The following is a 26,093-nucleotide window of genomic DNA, read 5'->3' as shown; positions in this document are numbered from 1 at the left end:
AGGCCCACTTCTCTACCCTTGATGACTGCACGACAAAAAGCTTTACGTCTCGTCTAGGCCCGTCAACACCGACATTGGACAAGCTGAAGGCGGAATCAGGTTGCCTGGTCGGACGAGTCTCGTTTCGAATTGTACCGAGCGGATGGACGTGTACGGATACGGACACAATGAATCCATGGAACCTGTACGTCAGCAGGTGATTGTTCAAACTGGTGGAGGCTCTGTAATGGTGTGGGGTATGTGCAGTTGGAGTGATATGGGACTCCTCATACGTCTAGATACGACTCTGACAGGTGACACGTACGTAAGCACCCTATCTGATCACCTGCATCCATACATGTCCATTGTCCACTCCAACGGACTTGGGAAATTCCAGCAGGACAATGCCACACACGACATGTGCAGAATTGCTGCAGTTTGGTTTCAGGAACACTCTTCTCAATTTAAACACTTCCACTGGCCACCAGACGTCCCAGACGTGAAAATTACTGAACACATCTGGGATGCCTTGCAACGTGCTATTCAGAAGAGATCACCGCCCCTTAGTACTCTTAGTGATTTATGGGCAGCCCTGGAGGATTCATGGTATCAGTTCCCAGCAGCACTACTTCAGACATCAGTCGAGTGCATGCCACGTCGTGTTGCGGCACTTCTGCGTACTCGCGGGGGCCATACACAGTATTAGGCAGGTGTACCAGTTTCTTTGGCTCTTCAGTGTATCGTTGATTGGTACAATCGTATTAGCGAAACTGGCTTTGTCACATAGTATTCTGGATCGGGATCGCCCAGCTGTGTCTGACGCACCAATTGAATAAGTGCAGCAGTCTTACATTCGTAGACAAGATAAAGCAACGAGATATGTTACCTTAGAACTGAATACGCCTAGTGTTACAGTGTCGAAGCTGTTACGGAGACGCCTGTCACTGAAGCTCTACAAACTGGAGCTGTTACAAGCTTTAACAGCAAGTGACAAAAAAAGCTGAGTTTTTATAGAAATGCTTAACAAAGTGCAGACTGAAGATGATATTCGCAATAAAATCGTATTCAATGACGAAGCTACCTTACATACCTGCGCTAAATTACCATGACATTCGGATACGAATTGGGCAGAAACCCGTCACAATATTGAATGTGTACGGAACATGTTTAAGGTAAAATATTTTTGGGCTGAAAGATGTAACAAGATTTATGGTCCTTTCTATTTTTGACGAGTCAACTGTAACTCGCATCTCCTACCTGGACACGCTTGAACATTATCTAATGTACCGACTACAATAGGCATTGTGGACGCGTTTTCTTTATCAGCAAAATGGCGTGCGCACATTATCATCGTGAAGTTGTCGCGTATCTCCGTAGTAATGTGCTGATTTGGACAGGACGTGGTGAAACAGTATTCTGGCCACCACCCTGACTTGATTTAACCTCAACGGACATCTGTGTATGGGGTTACATTAAAGACACTGTCTTCATTCCTCCGCTTCCGGGAAAGTCGACGAACTGCGACAACGGATAACAGAAGCAGTTGCCAGACATCAAGGCTCGCTTAATAGCGTTTGGCATGAAACTGAACATATGTCGTCTTACAAAAGGTAGCCACATTAAAAATTTGTAAACAAGATTTGAAGGCATGCTGCATTCAGTGCTGTATTAAACATTTCTGTAAGTTATTTACGTTTCTCAAAATTAAACTTACTTTTTTATAATTATTTTATTAACACGCTGTACTTGTTCAGCACATCACGGTGAAGGACTCGACAGAGATACCTTCAAAATACGTGAGGGCCAGTAAATATTGAATTTCTCCCTACGTGCTCCTAATGTGCAGTAAATAACAACAGGGAAGTCTCTATACATGATTAACCTACACTTCTTACAGAGAGTAATCAGAGGTTAAAGTACTGATCTATTCACCTACACATTGTTATTTATGTAAGAACGTGATTCAAACCCGAGTTCCCTGCTAGTCGGCAACAGTAAACTTAGTCAATTGCACCAAAATAGTTCAAACATGACAATAATATGGAACCGGAAACTTCCTGCATAAAGGTTTCAGTGGCTTAGTACTAGTAATGAAATGAGTCACAAACATGAGTAAATATATATCCAGCAACATGTCAGAGCATTTAAAGGTTTGTGGTGTAATGCTGTGTACTTAAAATTCTTATTCGGCGACTTATTCTACCTCACTGAAAAATATCTTCATACATACAATGACTCAAAATTAGCGTTTTATAACTAATAGTGAAAGGTGTGTGTTGTGACAGAAAGTAGTAAACTACTCCCATAAGCAGTGATAGCTGAGCCCTGAATTTTTAAGCTATGATACAGGTACAATAATTCATACGGCCTAGAAAACAATTTTGAAGTACAATATGACACGCAGTGTTTAATAGAAACACATACATATACGTATGCAACCAAGCGGAACTGAAAATGGGAATTCCGTAGCTACTGTTTTAATACTAAGCAGTTAGTAGTGATTCATGAGGAAAGTGATTAATAACTGAACAAGTCTTTGCTTTCTGATTATAACGTCCAGTTGTGCTAATGAGGATGTGTTTTTAGTTTTGTAATCATTTACTTTAAGTTCAGAGGACTACGTCAGCTGACAGAATCAACATATAATTTACAGATGTCATTGCTGCCTCATGTCACAATAATACGTGAGATCACAATGCAGGCCGTTTAACTGGCAGAGACCGTCGAATCAGCATTCGTCGACATACCTTGTCCGCATCTGTAACATGATAGCATGCAAAGAGAAGCTATTTGTTAATAATAACTTGACTACAACTCAATATCTGGTTTCTGATGTATCTGAATATTCATGGACTGTAAGAAGAATCGTCGATAGAGAATAAGACGACGGCCATGAATCGTGGCACTATCGTATATAAGTAACAAAAAATGACCAGTTTGGTTCGAAATTATTCAGAAAGCAGTTAGTTAATAGGTACACTGTTCACTCAGAGTAATGTGACCACTTGTCAAAAACCAAACGAAGTGGCGCAGCGTTTAGCACACTGGGCTCGCATTCGGCAGGATGACGGTTCAAACCCCCGCCCGGCCATACTGATTTAGTGTAGTGTCACAGCCAGACACCACACTTGCTAGGCGGTAGCCGTTAGTATACGTCGGACCCGCGTGTCGCCACTATCAGTGATTGCAGACCGAGCGCCGCCACACGGCAGGTCTAGTCTAGAGAGACTCCCTAGCACTCGCCCCAGTTGGACAGCCGACTTTGCTAGCGATGGTTCACTGTCTACACACGCTCTCATTTGCAAAGACGACAGTTTAGCATAGCCTTCATCTACGTCATTTGCTACGACCTAGCAAGGAGCCATATTCATTCAGTTACTATGTATTCTGAACAGATAATATTCTGAATCATGCACCGTCAAGAGCGACGTTCATCAGTAACGGATTAAAGTTAAGTATCAAACTAATTACGTCCGCTTTCTGAATTCTAATTCCTTGTCATGTTCCAGACCTCACGTCAGTATAGTTCTTCCCTCCTCACGCCAGCCTGCGTGAGCTAGAACGCGTGCACTTCGGCCTCCTTTAGTAACACGGTGTTGGCTCTTCTGCCAACACAACATTTAGGTTTTCTGTGATTTCCCTAAATCGCATCAGCAAATGCCGGGGTGACTCCTTTGAAAGGGCACGGCCGGCTTCCTTCCCCATCCTTCCCTAATCTGTTGGGACCGCTCGTTGTTTGGTGCCCTCCCCTGAATCAACCAACCAACCAACTTGTCAAAAGCCTGAACCACCTTTTGCAGAGTAGAGCACTGCAAGACATGCAAGAAGAGTCAATGAGGTTATGGAAGGTATCTAAAGGGACGTTGACCCATGCCGACTACAGTGCCATAAACTGCGCTGGGTTCGTCTATAGACGAACTATGACATGAGAGTCAGATCGAGGTGGTCCTACAATTCTCGATTGGGTTTAAATTCAAGAAATTTGGTGGCCATGGTAACACAGTAAACTGATCCTGGTGCTCTTCGAGCCACGCACGTACACTGCATTTTGTGCGACAGGGTGCATTGTCCTGCTGGCAGATGCCATCATCCCGAGGAAAACAAACTGCATGTAAGGATGGAATAGTTCCCAAGAATAGATGCATACTTTTGTTGATTCATTGTGCCTTTCAGAATGTCACGATCATCCAGGCAGTGCCACAAAAACATTCCCCAGATCACTAAGCTCCTTCCTCCGCCATGGACCCTTTCAACGATTGTTGCAGTGTGTCTGCTTCCAGGTGTTACAATCAATACACGCCAACACCCATCTGCAGGATGGAGCACAAAACGTGGTTCGTAGGAAGAATCCATGTGTCGCCATTCAGTGGACGTCTACTTGTGGTTTGTATGAAACCGGGGACCTAGAAACGACGGAGTGGCTTCATCCCGCCGTAGCCCTCAGCAGTTCACGATCCCACAACACCGTTGTGGCCGTGCGGTTCTAGGCGCTTCAGTCTGGAACCGCGTGACCACTACGGTCGCAGGTTCGAATCCTACCTCGGGCATGGATGTGTGTGATGTCCTTAGGTTAGTTAGGTTTAAGTGGTTCTAAGTTCTAGGGGACTAATGACCACAGATGTTAAGTCCCATAGTGCTCAGAGCCATTTGAACTATTTGACCCCACAACAGGTACAACATGTCACAGTAGTCCACTCCCCCCCCCCCCCCTCCCCCTCTAACAGCCCCACACCGAACCCTGCGGGAACATCTCATACCACACGAGTGTAACCCCAGATGTTTGCATGGTAGAGTAATTATGGTGTACGCTTAAGTGGAGACAGTGTATGCGCAGCAATAGTCGACATAGTGTAACTGAGGCAGACTAAGAGGAACCAGCCCGCATTCACGGAGGCAGATGGAAAACCGCCTTAAAAACCATCCCTCTACAGGCTGGCCGGCACACCGGACCTCGACACCAATCCGCCGGTCGGATTCGTGCCGGGGACTTGTGGGGCGGCGTGTTAACTTGTGTAAATTAAAAATTGCTGCTGTATAAATGCTTGAATGTTGAATCAGTTTCAGGCTTTTAGAATGTTGTTAATGCTGTCTTTCACCGTTCTCAACAATGGCTCTCTATTTACTTTTTAGCCCCCAGAAAGTGATTTAACAAAACGTGAAGCCTGTAATTAGAGTTCCTAGTGCCCACTTCATCTGAGAACACCATTATAGCTGCAGCTTATAGCTCTGAGGAATTAGGAAATTGTCCGGGATTTCTAATCAAAAACGATTTTCCAAAATAGTTGAGTATATTCTGAAATTCACTGATAACAACACAAGTATCCCTACAACCTAACTAACAGAGCAGTTCAGAGTCTAATGCGCTGGTGCAACTATAAATGTCCGAATTAAATGTTAAAAAGAATGCTCGCCAAAATTAGATGAGAATAATTCATCCAACGCCACGCTAAATAATTGGTAGAATGTCTGTCCCGCGACGGCGCGTGAAAATACGACTATACGCAAACTGAAGCTAGATAATGAAAATCATCCCAGAATTAATCCTTCACTTGAAATGATTTCATGGTTCCGCGTATCTCTAGTAACTTAATACGGCACCCGAGGCTGTTTGTAGCAGTGATACCGAAGCGACGCGACTCCCGACACAGATGTCGTACTATTCAGCGTCTGGAGAGAACTGGGGCCTTCCTTCCTCGCGCAGCGTTCTTATATATATAGCCGCGGTGCGGACGGCTAAGGGAACGCCTGCTCAAATCGGCTCTCCCGACTAGCCGCTGGGCTAGTTACGCACCACTTCAAGTTACATAATAATTTATAGCTTCTTTTGCTGGTGGCCGATGAAGCTCTTAATTTAAACGTGCATTCAGCACGCAGGTAAGTATTGATAATAAAATTTTGACGTGGCTAAGTTAAATATTTTGGGCGAGAGAATTAATTAAATTACACTGTACGTAGTAGATAAGCTCTGAACTGGCCCTTTTGAGATCCGCTATCGCTATAATTTTATAGGTATTCAAAAGAAACTTTTCACATCTTCACAGTCATAGCGGACCTCCAACCTATTTAAATCTAAACATCCTAGCCTTATTTATCAGCCTACTTAATCTATCTTGCTTCCTTCAGTTTTGAGACGAAAACCAGAAAATCATGAATTTCCACTAAAGTTTCAATTTGTGAAATCCAGAGTACTGTTTTTATTAAATCATTATGAAAGATGAATCTAAATATAAATTTTGAAGTCTCTAGCTCTTTTCTGTTGCGCCAATGATTTTTTCAGAAAAACGTCCAAATTTCGAAAATGGCTGAAGTTATCGAACTGATATTTAACACACATTAATTTAGTATTATTCCTGACATGCTAGAAAAGTTTTAGGTCATTTGCTTGATTTTTAAGGTATTGCGCAACATTTATGACGTCAGAGCTAGTTACAGCAGACTGGCTGGCACACAATGGAAACTGATGTAAATTTACTACAGCGTGAGTAGGCTGCTTCCCTACAGACTGGCACGCCTTCCCGCTCGGGAAGCAGCGCTTCAGACCGCGCCGCTAGACGGACGTGCTCTACTTGTGGTACTGATGTGCTATTTTCAGACTTCGCCGCCGATAAACAGCAGTCAGCATTTGTGTATGAATCAGCCGCCTGCTGCCCAAAATTTGCCGAACGGTTGTTGAGGAGACAATGTTGGTAGCCCCTTGTTCATCTGGATGGTCAGTTGCTCAACAGCTGCACCTCTCTTCACCCGTACACATTTCTGTAGCCGTCGTTCATTTGTGTAATCGATGGTTCATGTTGCACCACAGTTGCCTCAGCGCTGGTATTAGATAGCGCCACTTTGCCATGCATGGTATACTTTAACCGAGGTAGCATGGGTACTGTTTACAATCTTCGCCCCGAATCTCGGTAGGGTCGTGCGTTATCATCCATCAGGAGGAAGTAGGACCCACTGCATCCCTGAAAAGGCGGGCATACTGGTGCAAAATGACGCCCCGATAGACCTAACCTGTTGCAGTTCCTCTGTCAAAGTCATGCAGGGGTACACGTGCAACAATCATAATCCCACCCCAAACCATCAAACCACAACCTCCATACAGGTCCGTTCCAAGGACATTAAGGGGTTGGTATCTGGTTTCTGGTTCACGCCAGATGAAAACCCGGCGAGAATCACTGTTCAGACTATACCTGGACTCGTCCGTGAACATAACCTGGTACCACTGTTCCAATGACCATGTATTGTGTTCTTGACACCAGGCTTTATGGGCTCTCCTGTGACCAGGGGTCAGGGGTCAGTGGAATGTACCTTGCAGGTTTCCTGGCGAATAAACCATGTCTGTTCAGTCGTCTATAGACTGTGTGTCTGGAGACAACTGTTCCAATGGCAGCGGTAAGGTCCCGAGCTAGGCTACCTGCAGTATTCCGCGGCCGTCTACGGGCACTGATGGTGAGATATCTGTCTTCTTGTGTTGTTGTACAGTGTGAACGTCCCATACTGTAGTGCCTGGACACGTTTCCTGTCTGCTGGAATCGTTGCCATAATCTTGAGATCATACTTTTTGGCATACAGAGGGACCGTGCTACAACCTGCTGTGTTTGACCAACCTCTAGTCGCCCTAGTATTATACTCCTCATAACGTCATCAGTATGTGTTCTGAACACACAGTCACCATTTGCACGCCTGAAAACGTCTGTACACTTACTCGCTGCACCGTGCTCTGACATGCACCAACACACCTCTGCGTATGTGGACTCCTACCAGCACCACCGTGTCGCAACCGCTTGTCAAATGCACCGCATGGTCATACCCCGAGATGATTTAAACCCTCAAACCGCCCACCAGAGCGTTGTTTCATCATGTATCAGCATTATCCTTAATTTATGAGCATGAGTGTACAAAACAGGAACCGATCGTCTCGTCTCCCAGTGTCGATTTTTTGAATGCAACCATTCCATGGTTACGCTGTGGGGGATTTTGGTTCTCATTTGACTTCCCTTCATATTTTCCAGCGTTAAAATTTTTACTTGTTACAGTAAAGAAAAAAGTTTCACTGCACGAATTTGAATTACTTCGGAAACCGACAACTACAGACACATTAACGCATCGTGCTACAAAGTAATCCATAAAAAAGCATATTTTCAAGTAATGATCCGGAGCGTGTTAAGTCTTGAACTCGATGACGACGACATGAACAAAGAAGAACAGAGAGATGCGTGCCGACACCACTGGTTCAAAATGGTTCAAATGGCTCTGAGCACTATGGGACTTAACATCTATGGTCATCAGTCCCCTAGAACTTAGAACTACTTAAACCTAACTAACCTAAGGACATCGCACAACACCCAGCCATCACGAAGCAGAGAAAATCCCTGCCCCCGCCGGGAATCGAACCCTGGAACCCGGGCGTGGGAAGCGAGAACGCTACCGCACGACCACGAGATGCGGGCGACACCACTGGTCATGGAAGTGGTGGCACGTTGTCTTTTCAGGAGTGTCCCGGTTGTGTGGTGTACCACACCGCAGTGGACATGTGGGAGGTTCAAAGAGGACGAAGATTGCCGCATTTGACTCGCCATCGTCATATTGACCTATCACCTGGCGAGGTGGTGTGTGGTGCTAACTGATATACACCACCATAACTTCTGATTCATGTAACAAGCTGTTTGGAGAGCAGCCGTTACATTTCTGACGTGTTAAGGCCGGCGGTGGATGTGCCTTGTCTTCGCCGGCCGGTGTGGCCGTGCGGTTCTAGGCGCTTCAGTCTGGAATCGCGTGACCGCTACGGTCGCAGGTTCGAATCCTGCCTCGGGCATGGATGTGTGTGATGTCCTTAGGTTAGTTAGGTTTAAGTAGTTCTAAGTTCTATGGGACTGATGACCACAGATGTTAAGTCCCACAGTGCTCAAAGCCATTTGAACCATTTTGAACCTTGCCTTCGAGGCGTCGGTTACGTCATCTGCTAACAGGATAACGCAAGACTGTGTGGTGCCCGGGCTCTTCTGACCTACATCCGTTCAGAGAGTGTCTGGCTGCTGACGCAGTCAGCGCGTTCTCCAGATCTCTCAACCACTGAAGACATCTGGTCTGGTCATTGGTTGCCGAGGTGCTGGCAGTCCACCACTCGCCAGCAACTGAGACTGATGAAATCTCGTACTGCGTTAAAGGAGCATGACACGACGTATCTGCCGTCCGAGCTCAGACAGACCCGATACCCAAAGGAGTGAAGCACTTGTTGCCGGCAGAGTTGAACGATGTGTGCACTACGTTCCGCCCAACGAAAACCCAAAAACTTAATCACAAATTTTTATTGATTTATTTAACATTATCTGACTAGCAACATCAGGCCCTTTCTTACAGCGCACCAGGGTTTCACACAGACAGTACCTTTTTTACATCTTAGTTCAAAATGGCTCTGAGCACTATGGGACGTAACATCTGTAGTCATCAGTCTTACATCTTAGTTACTAAACAAATAACAGTTTCAATCCGACAACCTATATTAAAATGATTTGAGTGTCTGAAGCGGCAGTGTGAGTAAATAATACTATGAACTAATGAAGTTAATACTGGCAGTACTGAGCTGCTGCCACTAGTGATAATAGCAATAATAATAATAACAAGAATAACAATGATGGCAGTTGAAGATATAGGAATAATTTAAAGATGTAGAAATAGATGTTTTCTGATATAGTGAGTTGCGGGGAAAGGAAATTTAAGGAGACTGTATCGGCTAAGAATACTACGAAATGAGGGATATCAGGTTGGAAAGAGGGATGCACAAGAGTTTATTCTTGCTTTGGTAGATATGACATCAACTGTCTCCTGAAGCTGGAGGCGTTATTCTGTTCTTTAATATAACGCGATAGGTTACTCCACATTCGGTTTCCTGATACTGAGAAGAACTTCGATAAAGTGGCTGAACGAGTGTGTGTGACAGAAGGGATTTCGCTGTGATGGGAGCTGGTGTTTCTGCCATGTTTTTCAGACGAGAGTGTTTCGGTCGACGAGCGATGTGAAGGACACTTTTCATTGATAAGACAGTAGAGATGACGGAGATACGGAAATCTCTGCGTTTGTCTGCACACAGCCAGGACAACTGTGCATACAATGATGAAATGTGATGAAAGAGTCGAACATCACAGATATAACGAACGCAGGCATTCATAACCAGTTCCAGGCCACGTGAAATTTCCTGAGAAAGGCCTTGAAGGGTAAGATCGCTGTGATCAATAACTGGAAGCCTAAGTCTTTGTAAAAGTTTCTTTTTCGGGTCAAGAGGGAACAGCTTTCTATTTTTTTTTTTGTGCGTGGAGAGATGCTGATGCCTTCTTCCACATTGCAGTAATGCGTTCAGTCCAGTTTAGATTTTCATCTGTTATTGCCCCTAGACACTTTGCTGACACAGAGGAGTTGATATTTGTCCTTTTTACTGTTAAAGATGGTATAAATTCCCAATATTTCGGCTAAGGAGCCTAGAATGACTAAACTGTACTGCTAGGGTTTAGAATGGATTGAGTTCTGACACTGTATCCTGCGCACATTTTCATTGTGCACAAAGGTTGGTACTGAGAGACGCGATAGCCGTCTTCAGGTTTATTGGTTTTGCGCTTAGCTGCAACTGGAGGTGTTCAGTGTAGGTATTATATTTACTAATAACGCATGATTTACGTACAATGAAAGAAGGGACTCAGAACTGAATCCTGGGGGATGCCTGATACTGTCTGCTTCCGTTGCGGATTCATGATGCCGGACATGACGCATTGTTGACGAGACGTGGTGTGTGAGGAAAATCATTGCACCCCTCTTGGCAAGAAATTAGGCTGCTAAGTTTGGCAAGTGAAACGTCATAGTCCACAATGTCAAAGGCATTGCCGCAGTCTAAAAAGGACAGCTTGCCTGTTTCTTCTTAAAATTCATGGTGAATCCTTCAGCTATGATTTATTCTGCACAGTTCGCTACTAGTTTCGGTCAGTGATCGTTATCAAGCTTAGCTCGCATAAACGGCAGCTTGATAATGGTTATTGTCCGAAACTTCTAGCGAATTGTGCAAATTTTCACCATGAATTTTAACAATTATTTGTCGGCTGAGTATTCCCACCTGCAAACATACATAAATGGTCAATTTCTGTTGTCGTTTAATGTATGGCCATGCCTGAGTTTCGCATTTCTCACAACCTGGTCTAGTCTGCTTCTGCTTTTAAAGCGTGGGGTGTGGTTTGCATGACCGAGATGCAGCGTCTCTGAGGTTCATGAGCTGTTTCCACTTCCTCGCTAAGCCAAGGTGCAGGTTTCCTTCTGACTTTTCCTGTCTTTAAGAGGGCGTATTTGTCATATAGCTCAGTAAGTTTATTAGTAAATGAAGTATCTGCGCTAGCAGAATAGAAATGCAGAAAACACAAGACAGAAAACAAATTATCGATCGCAATTGCGGATAGTCACAAGTATAAAATAACAAATAACGATAGAAAAGACTTGACTCTTCACGGGGAGAGATCACAGTAAAATAATTCTACAACGTCAAGATGTTCGTCGACTATACAAAGTCCATCTGCAAGAGATCGGCCAGCTAGAAGAGGCGTCTGATTGTGGCTGCCAGGGTGGCAGCTCTGTATATTTCCAAGCTGTTGGTTGGGTTGTTTGGGGAAGGAGACCAGACAGCGTGGTCATCGGTCTCATCGAATTAGGGAAGGACGGGGAAGGAAGTCGGCCGTGCCCTTTCAAAGAAACCATCCCGGCATTTGCCTGGAGCGATTTAGGGTAATCACGGAAAACTTATATCAGGATGGTCGGACGCGGGATTGAACCGTCGTCCTCCCGAATGCGAGTCCAGTGTGTTAGCCACTGCGCCACCTCGCGCGGTTTCCAAGCTGTGCGTCGAACTGTCTTTGCCGGCTTTTTTTTCCTTAATTTTTTTTAAACACCTTTACATAAGGTGGGCTGGCAGCAGCATCCTACGCTGCTCTTCAGCCACAGGTTTGACAACGAAAAAATATATTAGAAGACACAGAAAAGATTGAAAAAAGTGGCGGGCAAAGAACACTAGACACAGAAAACAAAAAACACGAAGCCGTTCACACTCGACGAAAAACACACTAAAACTGTTGGCACGGCGCACAAACAATGACGATTTCGACGGCACAGGTGAACGTAGGAGCGTGAAGGCGAAGAACACTGAACACAAACACGATGGCACACACACGAGAAACTGATAGCGATGATCTCCGGTGCGCGAATGTCCACGTAACGTGTGCGAGTCCGGAGACCTGCCAGGAGGGGAAAAAGGGGGTGGGGGAGGGAGAGCAAAGACGCCAATGGCAGAGGAGATGGTAGGAGGAATGACATGAGCTTAAAACCTGCGAAGATCCCGACACATAGTCCCCGCCCACCCCACTTAAGCTCCACCCCTGATCAGCAAGATGCTCCGCCCAACCGGAGCAAAACGATACACATCGTCGCAGATATGTTACTCCTAGAACGAGAACTAGAAAATGAACAATTTTCCAACGTATAATGCAAAGACAAGTTTCAGGTATTAATGTAAACGTTTACACACACGACTACGATTATAACTGTGTGTTATTGATGAAGTAGAAGTGTCTATAACTTAAAATGGATTTCCGGTACCTAAAGGTATTTACAACAAGCGGAACAAAAAATCACGAATGATTTAAAATAATAAATGAAAGCGAAGTACAAACGTGCTGTCTGTTAATTATAATGTGAGCCAATTATCATCAAATTAATCGCTTAATATAACGTGATCTTTCGGGAAAACTACACTTCGCAAATAATGTGGTTGGAAATGTTACGTATGTCGGTAATAAAAGCTTACGATGCCGCAGATGGCAACAGAGTTTATTTCTTTTATTCGTCCAAAAAACTCTTTCCAGATTATAAGACACAGAACAAACACAAACCAAAACAGCACAGTAAAAATACTGTGTTATGTCAGTAGAGACATAAATGTAAGCTTTATCCACCAAACAGCTTGCACTATTTGCATTAGCTTCACTATCTTGTTTCTAGTCTCTGTATCTCAAACATCCAAAATATTCTGCTACAGAATAGAAGCAATAATCTAATAAGAATAGACAGGCCTACTTGTTTGCAATATCCTCACTTGACTCAATATTTTTATGTTTATAAAATGTAGCTTGACTCATTAGACCTAAAGAAATGAAGAATATAAAAATCATACTGATAACAAAAACGTTATGAAGACAGTCGTATTTTCCATACACAAATGCAGGTACTGTTTCCGGTCCTCCATTGTGAGGGAACTATAGGGGGTGGGGTGAGGTCCCGTTCGTGAGCGAGGTATGGGGGTGGGGTGAGGACCCGTCGTGGGCGAGCTGAGTGCGGGGTGAGTGCCGCAGGGAGGTAGAGTGGGGGGGATCCTCGCTGGGATCTTCGCAGGTTTTAACGTTTGCTGGAGGAATGGAGGTATGGGGGTAGGGGAAGCCCAGGTGAGGAGTGGGGAGAAAGGGAGGAGGGAGGGAAGGGGGAGAGAAGGGAGAGAGGGTGCCCATAGGAACAAGCACAGGAAGAGGGAGGGAGGATCAAAGTTGGTAGGAGGGGTAGATGGAGGGGAGGAGGGCATCATCAGGGAGGGGTAGCTGGTAGAAGCCACCTTGGGAGAGGGTGTGGAGAGTGGAGAGATGGAAAGCAGGTGGGACGTGGAAATACAGGGGCAGCAGCGGGCAGGGGCGGAAAAGGATGGCTTTTTGCCGGCAGTGCGCCTCCGTATACAGTCCATTTGGCGGACGCATCTGACGGAACTATTTGCAATCACGTGCCTGGCGTATCAAAATAGTTCCTGGGCTAGCTGCGACCTCTGGTGAAGCTGTTCTGCAGGCTCCGGGAACAGGTAGCGGTCCCTGGCGGCCGTTGGTGGAGACCTGGTGTTGTGTTGAGCTATGGTCAACGGTAAATATTTGTGTTGGTAACACGGACACGACGTAGGTTTTCCTGGTGTTTATGCGCCCTATGATGCAGGCATCCCATGTTGATTGGACGTGAAATGGGATGCCGATGCAGTAGGCGCAACGATTAATGAAGTGGGCGTCCACAGCAGTAAACGCATTAAGTTTATCATTTCTGTGCGTTAATGGAATACAAGACGTCCCCCAATCTATTTCTCGCCACTAACTTGCAAGTTTAGATAAATTAAAGCGTTTCAAGTCTGGGTATGTTGTCAGCTGCAGTTTCTTGCTAAGGCATTCTATCGAGTACGTTAGTAAAATTACGACATGCCAGGAGCTGATAGTTAAGAGATTCGACTTACTGGTTTTGGGATTTCTTTGCAAATACAGTACATCTGTCAGAGCGTGACTACTGTTTGTATGATGGGTAGTAGCAAGGTGAAGTAGTGACAGGCATGAATAAGAAAGAATCCGCTTAAACTTAACACTGAATAACTTACAATATAGATAATTTATGTTAGTGTTACCAGCTATAATTATGCCCTTGAACGTCGATTCGTACTTTAGGATGTTTGTAGAGGACAATCTTCCTATTAAGGGATTTGATGTCTATGGACATACACTGATCAGCTGGAACATTATAATCACGTACCTAATAGACAGTATGTCCACCTTTGGCACGGGCAATAGCGGTGACGCTTCGTGGTCTCGAAGCAATGAGGCCTTGGTAAGTCGCTGGAAGGAGACGGCACCACATTTGCGCACACAAGTCACTTAATTCCCGTAAATTCCGGGGAGAGGGGCTATGCGCTCAGACGCCACGTCCAATCACATCCCAGATGTGTACGATCGGGTTCAGAGTTATGGGACCAGCCCATCGACTGAAACACACCACACCGTCACACTCCTCGCCTTGTGACATGACGCATTATCTTGTTGGAAAATGCTAGTGACGTCGGGAAACCTGATCGTCATGAAGGGGTGTACGTGAGATGCAAGCAGTGTACGATACGTCTTGGCCGCCATGGTGCCTTGCACGAGCTCCGCTGAAGCCATCAAATGCCTACATAAATGTTCCTCAGAGCATAATGGAGCACCGCCAGCTCGTCACGCAGTACAGATGTCAAGAAAACAGTTCCCCTGCAAGTCGACGGATTCTGGCCCTCCCATGGGCGTGATGAAGTATGTATCGTGATTCATCATACCATGCAACGCTCTGCCGCTGCGCCAACGTCCAGTAACGATGGTCTCGTGCCTCTTTGAGTCGTATTTGCCGATGTCATAGTGTTTACATTGGCACATCCGTGGGTCGTCGGCTACGGAGACCCGTCGTTACAAGTGTTGGAATAAATTGGTCTGAACCACGTCTCCAACGAAAGTATAACAGGAAGTCTGTGCCCTGAAATATATGTGTAAAAAAAATGGTTCAAATGGCTCTGAGTACTATGGGTCCCCTAGACTTACAACTACTTAAACCTAAATAACCTAAAGACGTCACACACATCCATGCAGAATTCGAACCTGCGACCTTAGCGCAGCAGCACGGTTCCGGACTGAAGTGCCTAGAACCGCTCGGCCACAACGACTGGCGCAAAACGAGTTCAATATGCTGTCCACCGTCTTCTGCAACAAGTTGAAATCGAGAAATAGCGTTTTCCACAACTGATCGAAGTGTTTCCGAGGGCACGTTCAGAATGTGTTGCGCAATGCGTGCCTTTAATGCGGCTAAGTTTGCAATCGGAACACTGAACACAGCCTCTTTCAGATAGCCCCACAGCCAGAAGAAGATTAAGATCCGGTGATCAGGACGGCCAGGTTGTAGGAAAATGGCGGCTTATAATTCTAGCATTTCCGAAACGGCGCTTCAGCAGCTGCTTAACTGAATTTGCAATGTGCGGAGGAGCGCCATCTTGCATAAAAATGATCCCATCCACACATCCTCACTGGTGGAGAGCTGGAATGATGTGTTTGCGCAAAAGACACTCATAGCGCTTACCAGTGACGGCACAGGTAACAGGACCAGAAGCACCTGTCTCTTCGAAGAAATGTGGCCCTATGATAAATGATGCCGTAAACGCGCACCACTCAGTGACCTTCTCAGAATGAGGTGGTACTGGTTGATTTGTGCGTGGGTTTTTCGTTGCTCATATTTGACAATTCTCTGTATTGGCATATCCTGTCAGATAGAAGTGGGCTTCGTCTGTCCACAAAATCTTCTACAGCCAATCATTGTCCACGCATGCGAGCAAGAAATTCTAAAGCAAAGGTCTCTCTTGTAGGCAGGCCAACAGGAAGCATCTCGTGCACATGGGTAATTTTGAACGGTTGTTGTTGTTGTTGTTGTGGTCTTCAGTCCTGAGACTGGTTTGATGCAGCTCTCCATGCTACTCTATCCTGTGCAAGCTTCTTCATCTCCCAGTACCTACTGCAACCTACATCTTTCTGAATCTGCTTAGTTTATTCATCTCTTGGTCTCCCCCTACGATTTTTACCCTCCACGCTGCCCTCCAATACTAAATTAGTGATCCCTTGATGCCTCAGAACATGTCCTACCAACCGATCCCTTCTTATGGTCAAGTTGTGCCACAAACCTTTCTTCTCCCCAATCCTATTCAATACTTCCTCATTAGTTATGTGATCTACCCATCTAATCTTCAGCATTCTTCTGTAGCACCACATTTCGAAAGCTTCTATTCTCTTCTTGTCCAAACTATTTACCGTCCATGTTTCACTTCCATACATGGCTACACTCCATACAAATACTTTCAGAAATGACTTCCTGACACTTAAATCTATACTCGATGTTAACAAATTTCTCTTCTTCAGAAACGCTTTCCTTGCCATTGCCAGTCTACATTTTATATCCTCTCTACTTCGACCATCATCAGTTATTTTGCTCCCCAAATAGCAAAACTCCTTTACTACTTTAAGTGTCTCATTTCCTAATCTAATACCCTCAACATCACCCGACTTAATTCGTCTACATTCCATTATCCTCGTTTTGCTTTTGTTGATGTTCATCTTATATCCTCCCTTCAAGACACTATCCATTCCGTTCAACTGCTCTTCCAAGTCCTTTGCTGTCTCTGACAGAATTACAATGTCATCGGCGAACCTCAACGTTTTTATTTCTTCTCCATGGATTTTAATACCTACACCGAATTTTTCTTTTGTTTCCTTTACTGCTTGCTCAATATACAGATTGAATAGCATCGGGGAGAGGCTACAACACTGTCTTACTCCCTTCCCAACCACTGCTTCTCTTTCATGCCTCTCGACTCTTGAACGGATAGCAAAGAATGACGATTCGTAGGATTTTACGCAGCGTGCTCACGGGTATGTCCAATGTTCGAGCAATTCTCCATGCACTAAACGTTTGCACACCACCAGTCGTCTCCTCCTGCACTGTTGTGGCCACTGCTTCCACTGATGTCGAATCAATTCGTTTCCTGCACCTACCAGGTTGCACACTAAATTAACCCGTCTTTTCGAATTTCGCCCGCATCTCGTGGTCGTGCGGTAGCGTTCTCGCTTCCCGCGCCCGGGTTCCCGGGTTCGATTCCCGGCGGGGTCAGGGATTTTCTCTGCCTCGTGATGGCTGGGTGTTGTGTGCTGTCCTTAGGTTAGTTAGGTTTAAGTAGTTCTAAGTTCTAGGGGACTTATGACCACAGCAGTTGAGTCCCATAGTGCTCAGAGCCATTTGAATCATTTTTTTCGAATTTCCGAATCACTTTCTCCACACCCATGGCAGTCATCGGACCAACGCCTTTTTTTTCAAACCCTTCAGTGTCCAGAAGTTCTGCATAGCTACGTTTGCACCCTAATCATTCTTGTAAGCAGAGCGCGATATTGCTTTGAGATAGTCATGGCGAACGTCGCAGACGCGAAAGGAGGAAAAGCCGTGTACCCGGTGTGTTTATGTCAACTTCAGTGGGTGGCGCATGTGCATATCAATCCAACTACACATGCGCCACACCATTACAGAGCCTCCCCCAGCTTGAACAGTTCATTGCTGACACGCAGGGTGCATGGATTCATGAGGCCGTCTCCATACCTGTACACATCCATCCGCTCGATACAATTTGAAACGAGACTCGTCCGACCAGGCAACATGTTTCCAGCCATAAACAGCCCAATGTCGGTGTTGACGTGCCCAGGCGAGGCATAAAGCTTTGTGTCGTGTAGTCATCAAGGGTACATGAGTGGGCCTTCGGCTCTGAAAGTCCATGTCTGTGATGTTTCGTTAAATGGTTCGCACGCCGACGAGACTCGTCCGAGCTGGCAACATGTTTCCAGCCATAAACAGTCCAATGTCGGCGTTGACGTGCCCAGGCGAGGCATAAAGCTTTGTGTCGTGTAGTCATCAAGGGTACATGAGTGGGCCTTCGGCTCTGAAAGCCCATATCTGTGATGTTTCGTTAAGTGGTTCGCACGCCGACGAGACTCGTCCGACCCGGCAACATGTTTCCAGCCATAAACAGTCCAATGTCGGCGTTGACGTGCCCAGGCGAGGCATAAAGCTTTGTGTTGTGTAGTCATCAAGGGTACATGAGTGGGCTTTCGGCTCTGAAAGCCCATATCTGTGATGTTTCGTTAAGTGGTTCGCACGCCGACGAGACTCGTCCGACCTGGCAACATGTTTCCAGCCATAAACAGTCCAATGTCGGCGTTGACGTGCCTAGGCGAGGCATAAAGCTTTGTGTCGTGTAGTCATCAAGGGTACATGAGTGGGCCTTCGGCTCTGAAAGTCCATATCTGTGATGTTTCGTTAAGTGGTTCGCACGCCGACACTTGCTGATGGCGCAGCATTGAAATCTGCCGAAACCTGCGGAAGGGATACACTTCTGTCGCGTTGAACGATTCTCATCAGTCGTCGTTGGTCCTGTTCTTGCAGGATCTTTTTCCAGCAGCAGCGATGTCGGAGATTTGATGTTTTACCGGATTATTGATATTCACGGTTCACTCTTGTAATGGTCGTACTGGAAAATCCGCACTTCATCGCTACCTCGGAGATGCTGTGACACATCACTCGTGCGCCGACTATAACGCCACGTTAAAAATCACTTAAATCTTGAAAACCTGTCATTGTAGCAGCAGTAACCTATCTTACTACTGCGCCAGGCAGTGTCAGTCTTATATAGGCGTTGCCGACGGCAGCACCGTATACTGCCTTTTAACATGTATCTGTATTTGAATAGGCATGCCTTTGCCGCTTGAGTGTATAACACTGACCCAAGAAGTTTCAGTCTCTCAACACAAACGATCGAAAACTATGCAAATTCTTACAAGACAATAACTAGCACTACTGAAAAGAAATTAAGAAACAGCTACTGTACACTTCTACTCAGAAACACATAAGAGTACCACTAAACTAAACGATATGTACAAACGACAAGCTGTTGCTGTTGAACTGCACTCTGCCCTGAGACTGGAGCTCTACCAAGAACCTATGGCAGGAGATCTTGTTGACGACATATACGCAAACTGTCCTTTTGTATCAGTTTGTTGGTGAAAACCGTATCACAATCCCTACAATACCCGTAAATTAGCTTTCACATATATACATAGAAACGCTGCAAAATACTTCAGTTTCTAATATGTATAGAAGGTACGTGTAGATTATGGTAAAACTTCGCTTTTGCATTTGCAGCTGCTGTTACTTTACTCCTTTCCAGCTAGATCTCGTCTCATCTTTAGCTGATCATCTCGTAGCTGCCTTCAGTGCCACGAGATGTTTCCAATTTTGAATAAACACACTTACATTTACTTAGTGGTAATTACATACACAAACCTTCCTCGTGAATCAGTCTATCCATTAGTGAAAACTGTACGAAAATTCATACAGTAGTTTCTGTAATTAGAGCGAGCATATAAATATAAATGGTGGCGAGGGGCTTTAATTTACACTACTGGCCATTAAAATTGCTACACCAGAAAGAAATGCAGATGATAAACGGGTATTCATTGGACAGATATGTTATACTAGAACTGACATGTGATTACATTTTTACGCAATTTGGGTGCATAGATCGTGAGAAATCAGTACCCAGAACAACCACCTCTGGCCGCAATAACGGCCTTGAAAAGCTTGGGCATTGAGTCAAACAGAGCTTGGATGGCGTGTAGAGGTACAGCTGTCCATGCAGCTTCAACACGATACCACAGTTCAGCTAGTGACTGGCGTATTGTGACGAGCCAGTTGCTCGACCACCATTGACCAGACGTTTTCAATTGGTGAGAGATCTGGAGAATGTGCTGGACAGGGTAGCAGTCGAACATTTTCTGTATCTAGAAGGCCCGTACAGGACCCGCAACATGCGGTCGTGCATTGTCCTGCTGAAATATAGCGTTTCGCAGGGATTGAATGAAGGATAGAGCCACGGGTCGTAACACATCTTAAATGTAACGTCCACTGTTCAAAGTGCCGTCAATGCGAACAAGAGGTGACCGAGACGTGTAACCAGTGGCACCCCATACCATCACGCCGGGTGATACGCCAGTATGGTAATGGCGAATACACGCTTCCAATGTGCGTTCACCGCGATGTCGCCAAACACGGATGCGACTCTCATGATGCTGTAAACAGAACCTGGATTCATCCGAAACAATGACGTTTTGCCATTCGTGCACCCAGGTTCGTCGTTGAGTGCACCATCGCAGGCGCTCCTGTTTGTGATGCAGCGTCAAGGGTAACCGTAGCCATGGTCTCGTTCGTGCAGATGGTTGTTGTCTTGCAAACGTCCCCAACTGTTGACTCAGGGATGGAGACGCGGCTGCATGATCAGTTACAGCCACGAGGGTAAGATGCCTGTCATCTCGACTGCTAGTTATACGAGGCCTTTGGGATCCAGCACGGCGTTTCGTATTACCCTCCTGAACCCACCGATTCCATATTCTGCTAACAGTCATTGGATCTCGACCAACGCGAGTAGCAATGTCGTGATACGATAAACCGCAATCGCGATAGTCTACAATCCGACCTTTATCAAAGTCGTAAACTTTATTTTACTGCTCGTGCGTTTGGGATCCCTGTCAGGTCGGATTGAGGGAGGACATAGAAGCAATTTAGAGGCGGGCTGCTAGATTTGTTACTGGTAGGTTTGATCATCAAGCGAGTGTTACGGTAATGCTTCAGGAACTCGGGTGGGTGTCCCTGGAGGAAAGGAGGCGTTCTTTTCGTGAATCGCTACTGAGGAAATTTAGAGAACCAGCATTTGAGGCTGACTGCAGTACAATTTTACTGCCGCCAACTTACTTTTCGCGGAAAGACCACAAAGATAAGATAAAAGAGATTAGGGTTCGTACAGAGGCATATAGGCAGTCATTTTTCTCTCGTTCTGTTTGGGAGTGGAACAGGCAAAGAAGATGTTAGTTGTGGTACGAGGTACCCTCCGCCACGCACCGTATGGTGGATTGCGGAGTATGTATGTAGATGTAATGTAGATGGTACGCATTTCTCCTCCTTACACGAGGCATCACAACAACGTTTCACCAGGCAACGCCGGTCAACTGCTGTTTGTGTATAAGAAACTGTGTTGGAAACTCTCCTTGTAGGTGTCGCCACCGGCGCCAACCTTGTGTGAATGCTCCGAAAAGCTAATCATTTACATATCACAACATCTTCTTCCTGTCGGTTAATTTCCGCGTCTGTCGCACGTCATCTTCATTGTGTAGCAAATTTAATGGCCAGCAGTGTATATATTGTGCTACACTGTTAACGGTACACTTTTTAGAAACCCCGTAATTATTATACACTCCAGGAAATTGAAATAAGAACACCGTGAATTCATTGTCCCAGGAAGGGGAAACTTTATTGACACATTCCTGGGGTCAGATACATCACATGATCACACTGACAGAACCACAGGCACATAGACACAGGCAACAGAGCATGCACAATGTCGGCACTAGTACAGTGTATATCCACCTTTCGCAGCAATGCAGGCTGCTATTCTCCCATGGAGACGATCGTAGAGATGCTGGATGTAGTCCTGTGGAACGGCTTGCCATGCCATTTCCACCTGGCGCCTCAGTTGGACCAGCGTTCGTGCTGGACGTGCAGACCGCGTGAGACGACGCTTCATCCAGTCCCAAACATGCTCAATGGGGGACAGATCCGGAGATCTTGCTGGCCAGGGTAGCTGACTTACACCTTCTAGAGCACGTTGGGTGGCACGGGATACATGCGGACCTGCATTGTCCTGTTGGAACAGCAAGTTCCCTTGCCGGTTTGGATGTACCGTGCACTATTCAGTGTCCCCTCGACGATCACCAGTGGTGTACGGCCAGTGTAGGAGATCGCTCCCCACACCATGATGCCGGGTGTTGGCCCTGTGTGCCTCGGTCGTATGCAGTCCTGATTGTGGCGCTCACCTGTACGGCGCCAAACACGCATACGACCATCACTGGCACCAAGGCAGAAGCGACTCTCATCGCTGAAGACGACACGTCTCCATTCGTCCCTCCATTCACGCTTGTCGCGACACCACTGGAGGCGGGCTGCACGATGTTGGGGCGTGAGCGGAAGACGGCCTAACGGTGTGCGGGACCGTAGCCCAGCTTCATGGAGACGGTTGCGAATGGTCCTCGCCGATACCCCAGGAGCAACAGTGTCCCTAATTTGCTGGGAAGTGGCGGTGCGGTCCCCTACGGCACTGCGTAGGATCCTACGGTCTTGGCGTGCATCCGTGCGTCGCTGCGGTCCGGTCCCAGATCGACGGGCACGTGCACCTTCCGCCGACCACTGGCGACAACATCGATGTACTGTGGAGATCTCACGCCCCACGTGTTGAGCAATTCGGCGGTACGTCCACCCGGCCTCCCGCATGCCCACTATACGCCCTCGCTCAAAGTCCGTCAACTGCACATACGGTTCACGTCACGCTGTCGCGGCATGCTACCAGTGTTAAAGACTGCGATGGAGCTCCGTATGCCACGGCAAACTGGCTGACACTGACGGCGGCGGTGCACAAATGCTGCGCAGCTAGCGCCATTCGACGGCCAACACCGCGGTTCCTGGTGTGTCCGCTGTGCCGTGCGTGTGATCATTGCTTGTACAGCCCTCTCGCAGTGTCCGGAGCAAGTATGGTGGGTCTGACACACCGGTGTCAATGTGTTCTTTTTTCCATTTCCAGGAGTGTATTTCCCTACACAACGCGTAAGTTTGAAACTTGCCTCAAAGGCGCCTACAGCTTTCCTCTGTGCATAAATGTGGCGCCGTGTGATGTGTCCCTTGGACTCGGTGACGCTTCAAAGAACAAGGTGTAGTCAGCTGCGAGAAGAAGGCCAGAGCTCTGTTCATGTGAGCTGCAAGGTGGGTTAATGTATCACATTGGCACCAGATTTCGCCACAATTGTTCCCAACGCCACTGTGTGCGTCTCGCACGATGAGGAGGTCGTCACAGCCCCTCTTACCAAGATATCACCCCTTCTTTTGACGGCTCCACGATAGCAATTAGAAACACAACGACCATTCTTCAAATCACGCCCTTTTCTTGTGTATGGCCCAGGAAAACATTTCAGACACATCGCCGTTAAGTACCGACAGGAAAAGGCCTCAGGGGTTGGCATAAAGTGGGTCAATGAAACCGGCGCTTCCCTTAAGGGGCTCCGGAAAGGCTCAAAATCATGAAAAGTTAAATTTTTACTTTTTTGCGTTTTCTGAATCTGCAGACTATTACCGTTTAATAGATATATAATTTATTCAATTCCGAAGACTACAACTATTTTTAATTTTTTTTTTAAATGTGTTCTACATGGGCGTGACCCACTGTGGTACAGTTGGTGTAAATATAACAAAGGATTGCTAACTGATGAAGTGTACACTCATAAGCATAGTCTGCCTCATGCAATAATGGAAGTGATAAAACCTATTTTTAGAGACTTAGCAGCACCTGAACTGTTGAAAAAGTGTATTCACGGAAAAACTCAAAACCCCAATGAAAGTGTAAATAGTGTCATATGGTCGAGAATCCCCAAGACTATATTTGTTGGAATAGAAACACTTCACTTTGGTGTGTATGATGCTGTTGCGACTTTCAATGATGGCAACATTGTAAGGTGCAAGGTATTTAGAAATATGGGAATGAAGATAGGTTCTAACATGGTACGAGCGATGCTTGCTTTAGACAAGGAACGCCTTCGGGCTGCAGACAGGGCTGTAAAGAGTCTAGAAATACAAGCAAGAGTAAACAGAAGGAGGAACAAGAGGAAGCTGGAGGAGGAGTTTGCAGAGGATGAAGATAATCCATCCTATGGACCTGGAATGCACTAAAAAGTTAATCCAATCTTTGTCGCTCGATTCCCAAAACTTTTATTTTCTCATACTAATTACATGTTTTCTAAGGATCTTCCAAACATATTTGTTTCAAACTTACAGTAAATGTTACACAGTACCTTCTTCATAATTTAACACAGCCTTTTTCCTAAAAACTGTATATTTTTGAATATATAAATAAAAAATTGCAAAAAAATGTTGTGAATTTTCATTACAATTGAAAAAAAAATCATCTTTAATAACTGAACTAAAATTTTGTAAAATCCCTGTGTTAAGTTGTAGCCCATATTCCAATAAATAATCTGTAAAAAGTTCAACTTCCTACCTCAAATAATTTGTGAGGAAAGATGTAATTTATAAGCGTTATTTTAACATTGCAAGTATAGGGCGTTCCGGAGCCCCTTAAGGTGTTGATCGCCACACATTTTGCAGTCGAAAGCCACAGTTCGCTGTGCGATGAGCAACATCACGACGATCCTGACAATCACTGCTGACACGCCACGGACGGTTCAAGTCTTCTGTAAGGACACCGTTGGCTATACCAATAATAATAATAATAATAATGTCGTGTGACGAGGGCCTCCCATCGGGTAGACCGCTCACCTGGTGCAAGTCTTTCGATTTGACGCCACTTCGGCGACTTACACGTCGATGGGGATGAAATGATGATGATTAGGACAACAGCAGTCCCTGAGCGGAGAAAATCTCCGACCCAGCCGGGAATCGAACCGGGGCCCTTAGGACTGACAGTCTGTCGCGCTGACCACTCAGCTACCGGGAGCGGACGTTAGCAATAGTAGAGCAGCACTGTTGCCAGCCTTCAACTGTGAAACGCTAACGGCTGCAGGGGAAAACAATAGCCGTTTACAGAGCTGTGACAACAACGGGGGGTTGCCAGAGAGGCGTTTCCACTGCTGGTTGAGGTAGGCCCACGAAGCTACCGCACCCACTCCACTGCATTTGCCAGGGATGAACTTACGCCAACTCAACTATAGCCACCTCAACTATAGCAAAAACCTCTTTGGAGTTCGGTGCGATCACAATATTTGCTTTGGTGTACAGGGTAGAACCAGAAAGGGCCGTTCAAAGCCATATGACAAAATTTGAATGCGATACAAAGCAGCGAGAGGTGCTTGCAGTTCTGCTTTACGCCATTCTGGGGCATGATCACAGAGGGGTGTGATATAGACACTTGCATGAATAAAATGGCAAGGTGTCCTTCTAAGATCCCCCAGCGCCATCTGCCCACGTCTGCCGAGCACTTTAAAAATACAGCTGCAAATAGAAAAGCCATAAGAGAGTTCTGGGCATCTGCTAGTAGACATGCCACATCTGAGAGGTGTCAAGTGGTTGGCTACCTGCAGGCGCTTCTGTGTACATGCACATTTTTCCAAGTCCTCAAAAAACGTTAGCAGGTAGCACTAAGGGTATTGCAAAACTGAGGGGCCTTAGAGGGACCCTTTGCCATTTTATTCACACATGTGTCAATGTCGCACTCTTCCATGGTCACGCCACAGAAGGACACAAAAGAGAAGAGCTGGAAAAGAATAAGAACCATTTATAGCTTCAGATCATATTCGCATTTCGTCGAATGTTTTGAACGGTCACCTGCGGTTCTACACTGCACACCAGAGTGAAAATGGCAGTCACACTGCACTCTAAAGGGACTTGACCACTTTCAGAGTGGTTACTGGCCCACAAGGTCTTTAGAGAACAGTTAAAGCGTCCGTGGGGGCTCGGCATTGTCAAAGGTTGTCAGGAATGTGATCGTGTTGCTCATCGTACTGTGAACTGTCGTTTCGACCGCAAAATGTGTGGCAATCAGTTCCTCAGTGGAAAGGGTGGTGGCATTGACTCTCTTTATACGACCTCCTGAGGACTTTTGGTGTCGATTCTGAGCGCTGGAGTTTCTGAAATCTTTT

This window comes from Schistocerca cancellata, chromosome 1, assembly GCF_023864275.1.
Source record: "Schistocerca cancellata isolate TAMUIC-IGC-003103 chromosome 1, iqSchCanc2.1, whole genome shotgun sequence".
In the NCBI taxonomy this organism is placed as follows: domain Eukaryota; kingdom Metazoa; phylum Arthropoda; class Insecta; order Orthoptera; family Acrididae; genus Schistocerca; species Schistocerca cancellata.
This window is presented reverse-complemented; position numbering follows the sequence as displayed.